The sequence below is a fragment of the Rhinopithecus roxellana genome, chromosome 1, assembly GCF_007565055.1.
Source record: "Rhinopithecus roxellana isolate Shanxi Qingling chromosome 1, ASM756505v1, whole genome shotgun sequence".
Lineage (NCBI taxonomy): Eukaryota > Metazoa > Chordata > Mammalia > Primates > Cercopithecidae > Rhinopithecus > Rhinopithecus roxellana.
The window spans coordinates 163,240,895-163,257,162 of NC_044549.1; the positions used below are offsets into that span (position 1 = coordinate 163,240,895).

General features: G+C 36.6%; 1 long non-coding RNA gene and 1 other non-coding gene across 2 annotated transcripts in view; both read right to left on the reverse strand.

Moving 5' to 3' along the window:
• LOC104682838 overlaps positions 1–16,268 on the reverse strand; it is a 557,507-nt gene that overhangs the window by 394,541 nt on the left and 146,698 nt on the right. The gene's annotated exons all lie outside the window — the stretch shown is intronic.
• On the reverse strand, positions 7,858–7,960 carry LOC115892122. Its single transcript, XR_004052014.1, has one exon. It is a non-coding gene; the product is annotated as a U6 spliceosomal RNA (small nuclear RNA).

The window sequence follows — 16,268 nt, forward strand, 5'->3', positions numbered from 1 at the left end:
AAAACAAATTAAATTGTCATAAAGGTAGAGGGAAGTTTCTAGATAGAAGGAGGATTCTTGAAAATACTAGTGTCCATTTCTTATAAATCCCATGTCTTGTCGGTACCTGCACCATCATTTTCCCTGAGTTTGGAGCTAGGTGATTACCTGTCTACAAATGACTTACGGACTTACCTTTGACATACATACCAAAGTATGGAAGCAGCAGATTTTGTCCAAAGAAACATATAAATATCTTGGGGAATTGATATAGTGTCTTTATCAGCATAGTAGGCAAAAGATAGAGGAAGAAAAACATAGAAGAAGGTTGCATATGAAATGATTAATACAAGTCTACAACCTGAGGTAGGTTTGGATTATAATTGCTTATACTTTATATAGGATTCTTCATTCCCACCAGAAGCAATTTTCAGCATGTTTCCAGGTATATACCAAAGTAAGAGCGCTCCGACTATTGTTTAGACTGCAGATATTATACCTTTTCTTGTTTTTGACTTATTTCTTGAGAAATGATTATTTCAAATATTTCTACCATGAACATTCATCCATAGTTTTTGTTTAAATATCTATTTTCAATTACTTTAGATATATACGTAGAAGTTAAGTTGCTGGGTCATATAGCAATTGTGTGTTTAACTTTAAGAAGAACCACAAAACTGTTTCACTGAATGATTTTTTTAATCAGAGAAATAACATGGCATAATTTATGATTTAAAAGGTCATTTTTATTGCTATGAGGAAAATAGACTGCAAGGGATCAAGGCAGAAGCAGGAAAACAACATGGGATTTAACTGCAATAATCCAAGTGAAAGATGATAATGCCTCAAACCAGGATACAAGCAATGGAGAAGAGTGAGAAGTGGTTCAGCTTTTTACATTAAAAAAAGAGTTGGGCAGGGCACAGTGGCTCACACCTGTAATCCTAGCACTTTGGGAGGCCAAGATAGACAGATCACGAGGTCATGAGATCAAGACCATCCTGGCTAACATGGTGAAACCCTGTCTCTACTAAAAATTTAGCTGAGTGTGGTGGCATGCGCCTGTAATCCCAGCTACTTGGGAGGCTGAGGCGGGAGAATTGCTTGAACCTGGGAGGCAGAGGTTGCAGTGAGCCAAGATCGCGTCACTGCACTACAGGCTGGGTGACAGAGCAAGACTCTGTCTCAAAAAAAAAAAAAAAAAAAAAAAAAAAAAAAAAAAAAAAAAAAAGTAGTCGACAGGATTTATTGATGGTTTGTACATGAGAGGAAAAAAGAAAGTTTGAAAAGATGACTGAAAGGTTACTGGCTTGAGAAATTAAAAGATTGAAATATCCAATTACTGATAAAGGAGAAACTGTGAAGCCCTACGTTTAGGGGGTTAAAACAAGGGTTCCTTGATGTATTTGCTAAATTAGTGATGTTTATTCAACATTGGTATCAAACATCTACTACTATGTAACAAACCACAACACCACTTAATGGCTTATTTGATCATGAATCTCTGTATCAGCAATTTGAGCTGAACTCAGCTAAGTAGCTCACCTGGCCTCACCTAGGGTCACTCACATGGGTGGAACAGACTGATGGATTAATTGGGGACTGGTTGACCTAGTAGACCTCTCATGGATTGATCACATCTCCTTCACATGATTTTGCCCACTTACAAGTTAGCCCAGGCTTTTTTCACATGGAAGTCTCAGAGCAGTAAGAGGGATGAAGAGTAGAAACTGCAAGGTCTTTTGAACCTTTGGCTTACAACTCCCATAATGTTCTTCCACAGCATGCAACTGGTAAAATCAAGTCACAAAGATTAATTCTCCTGGTGGGATCATCAAATGAATGCTGCATAGCAAAGGGGGATGAAAAAGCAGAAGGATTTAGTACCTTTTTAACTATTTTTTTTCTTTTTTTACAATCTACTACACCATCAAAGTGGAGATATTAGGAACTTATTTAGTTACATGCACCTGAAGTCCAGGAGAGAAGGCTGAGTCTTGATGTCCAAAATTTAAAAACCAGTGGGATAACGAGGGCATAAAGAAGTGCATTCAACAGATTATCAGTAAGGTAGGAGGAAACCGAGACACGAATGTCCAAAAGTTAAATTTCATGTTGAAAATTGCACCAAAAATGACTGTGCATTTGTTGTTTATATAGTCTTTAATGGCTTTTCTGGCAGTTAAGTCTCTTTGAAGTTATCTGACCAGTTTATAATGGTAACTGTTTTCTCTTTGGCCATAGGCTAAGAGAGGGGAAGTAGTTCATTTGAATACCAAAATTCTTCCCTATTAAGCTCATTAAAAGAGATCTGAACTTTCATTAATATCCAGGGAAACTAGGCCAGAAATTCTCTGCAATGCTAATGGGAGCTGTGAATTTGAATTTTCATTGGAGTAATAAGGCCATGTGTTTTAGATACTGGTAAAACTCTGTGATAAGGGCAACTGAAAGACATTCACTTTAAAAGCATGTTAAAAAGTGTAATATTTATTAAGCATCTTTCTATACATAAGATCATTTTAGGTCTATATAATTATGCAAAATTGAATGAAGCATTTAATCTGTTTCAAACAAGATGCCATTTAAATGAGACAACATAGATAATAAAAATATGCTAATGGGAAGAGAAGAGTGATCATGTTCACACAGAGGCATATATATGCAAAGCATAGAAAGATACACTCAGCAATAGAATACAGAAAAGAAGTCATAGAAAATAAAAGAGTATCAGGTAGAGCAAAGTTCCTAAAAACTAGTAATGCCCATCAACAAAGGTCTTAGTCTAATAAAAGCCCAAGTTGTTATGTTTTTTATGTAAAGAGCCAAGCATCATCATTCTAAATACATCCATATATTAATTTACTTAATCTTCATGGCAACTAACATTTTTTGTGCCTACTTCACATTGAATAGGTACATCTGCTTTCAGTGCATGTCGCCAGTCCCTCCTGACACAAGCGTGCTGTGGTATCTCTCTGTTTTCCTGCCTTCCAGACTGTCTCTGAAGTCTTGGAAAGTCACCTAGCCTGCATACAGATGCAGATTGGGAGCAATTTTCAACCAATGGGAGACAGGAATCCGTAGATAGATACTTCAGCTTTCCTTTCCTTAGAAGGATCATTTTAAGATGCATTCTATGTGGGTCCTTGGACAATCCTCAGGGGGATTAAGCTTTTGTTGTCTACCACAGAAACCACCTCAGGGATGCACTTTCTATTGCCTTTTCTTCCTGTGCTGTTTCATTTTATTGTTCTCTTTGCTTGCTCTAATTACTCTCTCTTAAACTAACTGGATCCAAATTCATGTCCACTGCATCCACAGTTTTTGAAGAATTCAAACTCAAACAGGAACAAATTTCCCGTACTTCAACGGATTAAAAAAATGAAGTTTAAACATTTAAGAGCTTGATCAGAATCACCTACAGAAATAATTAGAATCCAAATTGGCCTCTGATCTTCTAGCATTAAGTAATACCAAATCTCTCAACATCAGGATTTTTATTATTTAATTGTTATAGGCAATTCAATATATGTAGACCCAACTGTGAAATTCTGTGACTTTAACTTATAATTTCTTGTGATTATAAAAGGAGAGAAATATTTCTCTATAAGAATTTAACATCTAGATTGAAGGAACATACTTCAAAATAATAAGAGCCGTATATGACAAACCCACAGTCAAAATCATACCCAGTGGGCAAAAGCTGGAAAGCATTCCCTTTGAACACAAGCATAAGACAAGGATGGCCATTCTCACCACTGCTATTCAACACAGTATTGGAAGTTCTGGCTAGGGCAATCAGGCAAAAGAAACAAAGGAATCGAATAGGAAGATAGGAAGTTAAATTATGTTTGTTTGCAGATTACATGATCTTGTTTCTAGAAAATCCCATCATCTCAGTCCAAAAGCTTCTTAAGCTGATGAGCAACTCCAGCAAAGTTTCAGGATAAAGAGTCAATATGCAAAACTTGCTAGCATTCCTATACACCAACAACAGGCATGCAGAGAGCCAAATCATGAATGAACTCCCGTTCACAATTTATACAAAGAATATAAAATACCTAGGAATACAGCTAACAAGGGAACTGAAGGATCTTTTAAAGGAGAACTACAAATCACTGCTCAAGAAAATCAGAGCGGACACAGACAAATGGAAAAACATTACATCCTCATGGATAGGAAAAATGAATATTGTGAAAATGACCATACTGTCCAAGGTAATGTATAGATTCAATGCTATTCCCATTAAACTCTCATTGACATTCTTCACAGAATTAGAAAAAACAATTTTAAAATTCATATGGAACCAAAAAAGAGCCCGTATAGCCAAGACAATCCTAAGCAAAAAGAACAAAGCTGGAGGCATCATGCTCTCCAACTTCAAACAATACTACAAGGGTACAGTAACAAAAACAGCATGCTACTGGTACAAAAACAGAAACACAGACCAATGGAACAGAAAAAAAGAGCTCAGAAATAAGATCACACACCTACAACCATCTGATCTTTGAAAAACATGACAAAAACAAGCAATAGGGAAAAGATTCTATTTAATAAATGGTTCTTGGGAGAACTGGCTAGCCCTATGCAGAAAATTCAAACTGGACCACTTCCTTAAATCTTACACAAAAATTCAAGATGAATTAGAGACTTAAAGGTAAAACCCCAAACTATAAAAGCCCTAGAAGAAAATTTAAGCAATACCATTCAGGACATAGGCAGGGGAAAGATTTCATGATGAAAATGCCAATAGCAATTGCAACAAAAGTCAAAATTGACAAATGGGATCTAATTAAACTAAATAGCTTCTGCACAGGAAAAGAAACTGTCATCAGATTGAATAGATAACCTACAAAATGGAAGAAAATTTTTGCAATCTATCCATCTGACGAAGGTCAAACATCCAGAGTCTATAAGGAACTTAACTAATGTACAAGAAAAACACAAACAACCTCATTAAAAAGCAGGCAGAGGACACTAACAGGCACTCCTCAAAAGGAGACATACATGCAACCAACAAGCATATGGCAAAGAGCTCAGCACCACTGATCATTAGAGAAACGAAAATCGAAACTAAAATGAGATAACATCTCACACCAGTCAGAATGGTTGTTATTAAAAAGTCAAGAAAGAAGAGGTACTGGTAAAGCTGCAGAGAAATACAAACATTTTTACCCTGTTCATGGAAATGTAAGTTAGTTCAACCATTGTGGAAGACAGTGTGGTGATTTCTGAAAAATTTACAAGTAGAAATACCATTTGACCTGGTAATTCCTTTACTATCTACCCAAAGGAATAGAAACCATTCTATTATAAAGATACATGCATGCATATGTTCATTGCAGCACTATTCACAATAGCAAAGACACGGTATCAACCCAAATGCCCATCAATGATAGACTGGATAAAGAAAATGTGGTACATATTCACTGTGGAATACTATGCAGCCATAAAAAGGAATGAGATCATGTCCTTTGCAGAGACATGGATGGAGCTGAAAGCCGTTATCCTCAGCAAATTAACACAGGAACAGAAAACCAAAAACCGCATGTTGTCACTTATAAGTGGGAGCTGAACAATGAGAACACATGGACACATGTGGGGAACAACAACACGCCTGTTGGAGGGGTAGGGGGAAGAAGAACATCAGGAAGAATAGCTAATGGATGCTAGGCTTAATACCTCGGTATGGGTTGAACTGTGCAGCAAACACCCAGGTGCACGTTTACCTATTTAACAAACCTTCACATCCTGCACATGTACCCCAGAATTTAAAATAAAAGTTGATAAAAAGAAAAGAAAAAGAAAAAAAGAATTTAGCACCCAGGACACTGAATATTCTAGAGCAGGAGAGCTCTCACATTTCCTACTTTTTGCTAAAGGAATATCTTCATATTTTAATCTCAGAATGTTTTATTTCAAGAAATGCTGCATTGAAAAACTCCATTTTTAGGATTTTTAAACACAGTGTACTTTGAAATCCATGACTGTTAGTTAAGATCCTTCCTCTCTGATTTACGGGAACCTAGTACAACAATTATAACCTACATTAGTCTAGTGTTTTATTGTTTGAGTGCAAGCACATATGTTACTTCATTTAAGTGTTGCAACAATCTGAGGAGGTACACGGAGTCGTTTTACAGATGAGGAATCTCAATTGCAGTGATTGTGTCTTGTCCATGCTAATGTTCTTGGCAAGTGCCTAGCCAGGTAATGAATCTAGGTCTTCTCGTAAAGCCAGGGCAGCCCTCTGTCTGCTGCAGCACAGCCATTTATGAAGCCTTTGATGATAGCAATGCTGAGGAAAGCAGTAAAGAATGAACTCTAAGTAGGCAGTTTAGAAAGGAGATGGTTTAACTGAGTTTATAGATAGCTGCTTCTCATGAATTGGCATCTTTTATTCTCTGCATTTCCAGAGAATGAGTAGATGCATAGATAAGATTGGTTCCAATGAAAGTTATAGAAAAAAATTACGGTGCTGTCATATCAAGTACTCAGATTTTAGATTCTGACAGGAATAGACAATTACTTAGTTCTTCCACTAGTAATTCCTACCACTTATCTTTCTTCAATCTCTGGACGCTTAAGGCTTATCTCTCAAGTGGGACTGATAATACGGTATCAAACAACGTAAGTGAACTTGCTCATCTACCATAAAGCAGAGTCAAACCATAAGTTGCTGTATTGTCACCTTTTGCTAATTTCAAGTTGCTATCTCTCAATAAAATTGAAAGGGGAAGAAAAGAATCTTTGTAAGAATATTTAGCATTTGTACTTTCTTAAAAGTCAGAGAAAACATTTTTTAATTAGTCTTTCAATCCAAATAGTTGCAGAGGGCAAGATTTTCTATGTTCTTCATCTTTTCACCTCACCTGAGGAGCAAGAAATCCTTTAATCTGCATGACAATTTTATGCTGTCTTAACAAGTCAAAAATCCCTAGCTTTTCAATATGCTCTTCCACGTCATAGCCTCTGCTCTGTTCTGTTGACACTGCCTCCTTCCTCTCTACAAGTGCTTTATTTTTGATTGTGGAAAAATACATAACATAAAATTTACCATCTTAACCATTTACAGTGTTCAGTATTGTTAAAAAATATTCATATTTATTGCAAAATGTTCCAATTTTTTCATCTTACAAAACTAAAGTTTTATACTCATTCAACAACAACTCGCCATTTTCCCCTCCTTCCAGCCCCTGGCAACCATCATTTTACTTTCTGTATCTATGAATTTGACTATTCTAGATACCTCATATAACTGGAATCCTACAGCATTTGCCTTTTTATGACTGGGTCATTTCACTTAGCATAATGTCCTCAAGGTTCATCCATATTGTAGCACGTGTCAAAATTTATTTCCTTTTTCCTTTTCCTAAGTGATATTCCATAGCACACATATGCCACATTTTATTTATTTACTTATCCATAAAAAATGCTTGGTTTGCTTTCACTCCTTGGCTATTTTAGTGCTGCTGTGAACATGGTATTCAGATACCTCTTTAAAATCCTGCTTTCAATGCTTTTGGCTATATGTCCAAAAGTAGAATTGCTGGATTATATAATACCTATTATTAATTTTTTGAGTAACCTCCCTACTGTTTTCCAGAATGGGTGCACCATTTTTTATTTTCATCAAAAGGATACAAGTGTTACAATTTCTCCACAAGCTCACCAACAACTGTTATTTTCTGTGTATTCTTTTTGTTTATGTTTTGTTTTTCTTGTAGCTATTCTAATGGGTGAGATGTTAGCCTCATTGAGGCTTTGATTTGCATTTTCATATTGATTAGTAATATTGAATATCTTTTCATATGCCTGTAGGCCATTTGTATTTCCTCTTTGGTGAAATGGCTATTCAAGTTTTTTTCTCATTTAAAAAATATAGAATGCTTCATGAATTTGTGTGGCACCTTTGCATGTGGACTGTGCTAATCTTCTATGTATCCAATTTTAGTATATGGGCTATCAAAGCAAGCTCCCAAGTTGTTGATTTTTTTTTTTTTTTTTTTTTTGAGACCAAGTCTTGCTCTGTGGCCCAGGCTGGAGTGCAGTGGCCGGATCTAAGCTCACTGCAAGCTCCGCCTCCCGGGTTCACGCCATTCTCCTGCCTCAGCCTCCGGAGTAGCTGGGACTACAGACGCCCGCCACCTCGCCCGGCTAGCTTTTTGTATTTTTTAGTAGAGACGGGGTTTCACCGTGTTAGCCAGGATGGTCTCGATCTCCTGACCTCGTGATCCGCCCGTCTCGGCCTCCCAAAGTGGGTTTAGGGGATTTTAAGATCTGGCTTAACTCTGCCACCTTAAATGGCCTGACTCAGGTTAATATGAGTTAGGAGCAATATTTCAACCTGGCATCTAAATGATTCTTTTTTTTTTTTTTTTTTTTTTTTTCATTTTAATCATAAGTTCTTAATTTTCTCAGCATTGATGTAAAAATCATTTATGCTTGCACTGCAAGCAACATAAATCATTAACACTCCAAAAAATAGTAAACAACCTTGAATCAATATCATTTTCTTCTATGAGACACTGTGGAAATGGAAGAATACAGTTTTTCATTGATCAGAACTCTCATAAACATTTAGCCTGGGCCTCATCTCTTTACAGTACTTACTTTGCTCCAACCACATAAGTCTTCTTTCTGGTTTTAGGACAAGTCAAGGTCCTTTCTTCCTTGAAGAACTTTGCACATCTTGTTCTTTTCCATCACTTAGGTCTTAGCTCAGTGCCATCACCCCAGAAAGGCTTTTCCTACACCTAACTCAAGGGCATTGCTCCTTACGGTCACTTTGTATCACTTTATCTACTCAGTATGAATCACTTTTTGAAGTGATCTCATTATTTACTTGTATGCTTGTTTATTGCCAGCGACCCCCTGCCCTCATTCAAATGTATGCCCCGTGACTGAAGAGGTTTGTTTCACTTATTGACCTCTATATTGTCAGTGCATGAAACAGTGCCTGGGCCATAGTTTACTGACTGCTAGTATAGGTCATGTGTTCTCAACTTTGGTATCAAAGCACACTTGGATGTTGATTCAGCTGCAAGTGTTCACCAAAATGTCTGTTAAAAATAATAAAGAACCAAAGATCAAGTTGAATTTACTTCTAAAATATAGAAATAAGATAAAAATTCAGAGCAAATGCCAGATTTTCTTTATAGTATTATGACTATTATTCAATTTGAAGCTTCACTGAGGAGAGGAATATTAGCCTTAATGATAATATATATTGGTGGAAAGCCATGTTTGATATAATCTTTTATGTAGAGTAGTAGTTCCCACACTGTGCATCAGAATCACCAATGAGTGCTTGATTACACCCGCAGAATACTGATCCTGTAAGTCTGTGATACACCCGAGGGTCCAGTTCCAGATGATTCTAATTCTGGTGGGTAGACGTTAAAATGTAAAGAGGAGACTCGACCAGCTGAGATGCATATTGAGATGTAATTGAGGTGACATAGGTAAGAAATAAAGGCCTGCCTGTGGCGTGGTTTGTGGAAATGGGAAGCAATACATGAAGGAGAGGGAATTATCCATAATCGTAGCATAAATAGTAATTAAATATCAGTTGGATATACAGATAAGGAAAAGCAGGAACCATATGACCTTGTTATCTGAGGAAACTAGGTGAATAATAAATTCATCAATTGGAATAAGGTATTTGAGCAGCAGGTTCATTGGAAAGATCATAAGATTTTATTTGAATATGCTGTGTTTGTGGTGTCTGTATCTATCCAGTGGGTTTGTCTAGAAAGCCTTTGAAAATGTGAATGAAGCTCAGGAGCAAAATTTGGGATCAAGATATATACTTTCGATAGCAATCAGCTTATGTGTGGTCATTGAAATCATGAAACAGAAAAGATGAACTAATCCTTGGGGAATGTAAAAAACAAAAGAAGAATAAATTATCAGGAATTCTAAACTATGACAGCCTAAAACTTGAACTCTTAGAAAATTGAAATTTCTTCTTAACAGAAGTACTAGACTGGATGATCAAGAAAATGTAGTAGTTTATATAACAGCACTTGATTAGGTGTGGAGTTTAACAATGAAGTTCCTGGTAGTATAGTGGATAAAATGAGCCACTCACTTTGACAGTGCACAGGGTTAACATCAGGTTTTGTGAATGGACAGGAGGATGCCTAATGGTGTACCTGTGGTCTCTTCCTTCAGATTCATCCCATCAATAGATATGCAGGATGAGTGCATTAATGCTTTTGAGATAAAGCTGGATGAAATGTGTTGAATGGGAAAATATCCTTAACAAAATTAAGTGTAAGGTTAAATCTTAAACCTTACCAGAATAATTTTGGAAAACAATTAAGTTGAGCACTTCCTTTGGAAAAGAAAAGAGAAAAGATAGAAAAGGAAAAAGAAACAAACAAATGCATGGAGCTAACAGATATCAAACATCAAGATGGAAGACATAAAGTTAAAAGTTTCAGTAGTTTAATCAAGTATAAATGGTCCAATCCTTGCAACTGAAAGACAGAGAGCTTCATAGTACATTAGAAAATAGAAATTGAGATTAAACTCTACACTGTGTATATAAGTAGAAAAAAGATTAGAAAAAGATATGACATGCACACTATAACAATACAAAAATATTTGAGACAAAGTAGAGTTTAGCACACAAATTATCAACAATAAAGTGGGAAATTATACAGTAATAAATAAGGCAGTTCACTGGAAAAATATAATAATCTTAAATGATTACATTATCTAAGAAAGACTTAATAAAGTTAAGACTATCAGAAGCAAAGGGAGAAATACAAAAATCCACAACTAAACTTAATTATTTTTGTTCAGTAATTAGTATAATAGTTGGGCAAACAATTCAGTAAGTAGATAATATACCCGAACAATACAGTTAACTTGAACTAATTGACATTTAAATAAGTTCTTCCTTAAAAGCAAAAGCCGCATGCTTTTACATGAAAAGCAGCAAAGCTTCAAGAAGTTCTTCCACATTTATTATTTTCCCAGATATATGAGAATTTGGCATTGGGGTGTGTGTCCTCTTTGTGATCTATGTGCTTTTTGTAGCTCACTTCTTACTGAGGTCTATTTTAAGGCTTGCCAAGAAGGCCGGGCACGGTGGCTCACACCTGTAATCTTAGCACTTTGGGAGGCTGAGGTGGGCATATTGCCTGAGCTCAAGAGTTTGAGACCAGCCTGGGCAACACAGCGAAACCCCGTCTCTACTAAAAATTGCAAAATATTAACTGGGTGTGGCACTGTGTGCCTGTAGTCCCAGCTATTAGGGAGGCTAAGGCAGGAGAACCGCTTGAACCCAGGAGGTGGAAGTTGCAGTGAGCCAAGATGATGCCATTGCACTCCAGTCTTGACAACAGAGTGAGACTCCATCTCCAAAAGAAAAAAAAAAAAAAAAGAAAAGACATCAAAAAATGACAGAATTTTCAGATGAGGTTAGTGTTCTTTGGTGACTTATTCTCAAAACCTCATTAGGTTTCTCATTTATTTACTTCTAGTCAGTTTCATGTATCAGAAACAACACTAAAAGTTCTTTCTGAAATAATTCTTGTCTTTATTTCCTCTATTCCTGGCTCCCTTAAGCTACCTTGAGGAGATGAGGCCTGAATAGGGTATATTTCAAATCAAATCATTTATTGAAATAACTGATGGGAAAAAGTACAAACTACATTACATCTTGTCTTTGCCAATGAAACAATATTTATAATGCTATCTCCTGTTATTTGGGGTCTAGAAGCTGTCATTTTTTAAAAAACCCTCTAAGTCCCAAATATATACTTTCCCTTTCTCTTTGCATTTCTGCTTCTAAACATTCTTGATTGCTTCTCCTATATTGCCAAACAGATCCAGTGGCAACCAAGACATATTAAAGTGAACTTTTTCAACTTCCTTTCCCCAGCTTAGTAAGCATTTGATTTGTCTTCTAAGTTATTGCAGGTAAGAGATTTATTATCATTTTGCATGCAAATGACAAAGATCAAGAGCTAGCTATCACTTTATGTGTTGTCTTCCTCCATTCAACAACTGGGCCAATGTTTCATATTTTTAAAAATGTGTGTAATGGCTCTCCAATTTTAGTATCAATTTGTGTATTAACACTAATTAATATTTTCATAATTGATTGTAATACAGTTATAAAGAGCATATAATTATATCATTATAATCAATAAACATTAATATATTAACATTACTTATGTATTAGTTTAAGTATTAATAAGAATGAGCCATACTAGCTGCTAAAACAAACAATACAGAAGCTCAGTAGCTATAAACAATTAAGACTAGGGCATGTGTGTGTGTGTGTTTTCAAATACTAGGATTCAACACTGGGCAACACAGGAAGGTGAGGAACACTGGGCATCAGAGGAAGGTGAGGAACTCTGCTCCACAGAGAAATTCTGGGAGCAGCCTCTTTTTCATGCTGTGGTTTTATTACGTTCAAAATGTGACCTTCAATAACTAATTTATCAGATAGGAGAAAAATAGGAAGAAGGTAAAGAAAATCTTAACTACACACTTCTGCTATTACATTGGTAAGAACTAGCGCTATGGTTTGGCTTTGTGTCCTCACACAAATCTCATGTCAAACTATAATACTCACCTGTCTGGTGAGGGATCTGTTGGGAGGTGACTGGTTCATGGGGGAAGTTCCCCCATGTGGTTCTCCTGATAATGAGTGAGTTCTCTTGAGATCTGATGGTTTAAAAGTGTGTGGCAGTTCCTCCTCGCTCACTCTACTCTCCTGACACCCTATAAGACATGCCTTGCTTCCCCTTTACCTTCTGCCATTATTGTAAGTTTCCTGAGACCATCCAGTCATGCTTCCTGTCAAGCCTGCAGAACTGTAAGCCAATTAAACCTCTTCTCTTCATAAATTACCGAGTCTCAGGGAGTTATCTATAGCAGTGTGAAAATGAACTAATACAACTAGCTACAGAGACATTTCATGCAACAGAACAGTCTGGGAAACAGAACATTAAATATGTATGAAGGACTCACCGGAAATGAAGAATACACTGTGATAGGAGAGAAAGAAAGATAGCAGATAGCTCTGACTTGTACCGGTATTTGTGATAAGACAAATTTGGGAGGGCTGAAAGAAGCTGAAGCTGCATCCAACCGCTATTTGAACCAATTACTGTTGCCAGGTTGAAGAACTATTTGCTCATTTGTTGCTTACAGGAGCCATAAGCCAACAAAGAAGAAGCTAATCATGTTTTCCATTACCTAGTGTCCCTAAGGGCACAAAGTAGCAGCAAGTCAGTTTAAAAGGACAAATGTTTGTAGATTCCCAGTTCCAGCAGCACAGAGATGACTATAGAAAATGGGTGGATTTTGAGTTGAGTGAAAATAGCTTAAGTGCTACAGTTTTTCTAACTTACCATTTGGAAAGGTGCCCCCACATCTTGCCCCAGTCCTGGTAACTAAGAACTAATAATACACACTAACATTATTATGCAGTGCATTGCAATTTACAAATTAATGATTTCTCAGATGACGTTCCTTGACTGCAAATCTGTACTTGGTAACATTGTTAGAACCATAGTGACATTAAAAGGAAGCCCTTGCGGTATTTGCCAGCATATATTTTACCCACCGCTATCTGCAACCACCAGAAATGCGTTGCATTTTAGGGGCACTGATTTTGCTGGTTGATTTCCCCAGTGATGATTATTGGCTTGAAAACCAAATACCTGTGATTAATCATCATCATTTCATTCAAGATAGCATCTTCTACTGTTTGGCTTCAATTTTGCTCATCTCAAGAGCTGATTTTGTCCAAATGTAATCATCTAGCTCCAATTCCTAGTTCATTTCTGAAAAACGAGTTGCTGAAGAAGTTCCATATCCGAGATAATTATATTTTTAAACTATTGACAAAGGAAATAAGTGCAGCTTAACAGATGTTTCATTTATTTATGCTATTAAACATTCCACCTAACAACAACTTTATTAGGTCACATGGTTTTATGGGTCAGGATTTTGGGCAGGGCCTACGTGAGCAATTCTTCTGCTCCATGCAAACCCCACTGGGGTCACACAGCACACTTTAGCCATTGGGGTTTCCTGGAAGGTACACGATGGCTACAACCATAAGGCTGTCATCTCCAAGGCTGACTTCAGGTGGTTGCCTCTCTTTCAATGGAGTTTTAGGGATTTTCTATGGTATCTCTGCAGCAAGGTAATGGGACATTTTACATGGTGACTCAGGTGACTCAGACCTCCAAGACCTGACTCAGGTAACTCAAGTCTCCAAGAAACAGAAACCAAGACAAAAGTTGTCAGTCCTCTTAAAAGCTAGATCCAGAGTTGACACAGAGTCACTTTGCAGCAATCAGTAGAAAAGAGATATTCTTCATGTTGCCTATGCCTTCCATAAGAGATAATTTTGTAGAAGAGTCATCTTGCTTCATACTGAGCATGTAGGTAGAATTAATAAGATTCACACATGCTGATGAAAGGACTAATGAGGTTTTCTTGAACATGTCAACCTTCTGAGAAACAAACAAAAAAATAGAAAACAGTCTAAGAGTATGAAGTTTGCTTTTCTAATAATTTAATTTCAAACCATAGGAAAAATAAGAAACATTGCCCATGTGCTCAATTTCTCAAATAGCAGTCTAAAATTTTATCTTAATTTCAAGATTGAGAAGTTGATCATAGCCATACATGAAACTCCACATGAGTACAATCCAGGAAAAAGATTGTTCTAGTCAGTCATATCTCAGATTTGGTGCCTTTCCCTCAACAATGTAGAGAATATGGGACTTTCAAACAATATACTCAGGACTTAATTTGGGCTGCAAAATTTTAAGTCTTTTAAATTGTATCAGAAGTGCATTCATCCCCATCTTTTAGCTTGCAACATCCTTAATCTGCTATTTGTCTCACTCCACTAAACTTTCCTGATATGTCCCCATCCTTCTTTTAAGAAGCTTATTATTATCATTATTATTATTGTGCTTTAGTAAGAGGTGGGAGAGAAGTCTTCGTTATGTAAAATGTGATATATAAATCTAAGTGGAGTGCTTCTAAAAGTAGAATGTCTGCCAAGTTCTCTAGCAGCTTTACCAGTGTATAATTAAGTACTCATTTAAAGTATATGTTTGTGTGAAGGGAGAGTGTAGAACTCAAAAATAGAATTTGTTGTGTTTTTCTTCTGTATTTTTAAATTATATGCTAGATTCTGGTTATGACAGCTATGACTTTTAGAGTAACAAAACTGGATTTTCAGTTCTAGTAATATGGTGGACTAAATGACCAGAGAAACCCTCTTGATACAGGATACATCAAAAGTCCTGCATAAAATGTAACGTCTAGTATGAAATAAGATAATCTTTTTTTTTTTTTTTTGAGACGAAGTCTCGCTCTGTCGCCCAGGCTGGAGTGCAGTGGCCGGATCTCAGCTCACTGCAAGCTCCGCCTCCCGGGTTCCCGCCATTCTCCTGCCTCAGCCTCCCTAGTAGCTGGGACTACAGGCGCCCGCCACCTTGCCCGGCTAGTTTTTTTTTTGTATTTTTTAGTAGAGACGGGGTTTCACCGTGTTAGCCAGGATGGTCTCGATCTCCTGACCTTATGATCCACCTGTCTCGGCCTCCCAATCTTTAGAGGATAAAGATGGAAAGAAAAAGCAAATTTACAACAGTACTGAGGACTGATTATGTCATATTTCCTGGAACATCTGATTTTCTTTAATGCTCTAAAGCTGATTTTTGAAATAGCTGTTTTTGTGGTAAACGGGAGATGAAGCCTGAGATCCATGCAATGCAAGTGGGTTTAATATGAGACCCCAATATTAGGTCTGCATTTACGAAAGCCAACACCATAACTAAATGGAAGGATAAATACACAGACGGAGATGGACAAGATAGCTGGGTATCTCATCTTTAGCTTTGAGCGGAGGGTAAAGTAGGATAAACATGTTTATATAGAACTGTGTGTCTTTGTGTGTGGATATATGTATACATGATGCACACATGTGCACAAACATGTACACAAGTACTTTGTGAATTTCTAAACAAAACCATGATTTTATATAAGTTAGGAATACATTTAAATATCTCTGTGTTAAAACCTTCTCAAAGTTGGTAATTTAGTTTAAGGGCAGAAGGAAAACATAATTTAACACCAGGATTGAAAGATCTTTCACAGATGAGGTTTAAGTAAAGGTGATTTCACAATAGTAACAATGACAAAAGAGTAAATGAAAAATATCCAATATACCAGAAAAAATACTATGACGAAAGCTAATGTAGAAAAAAACATGAAATTAAATACACAAAGACAGT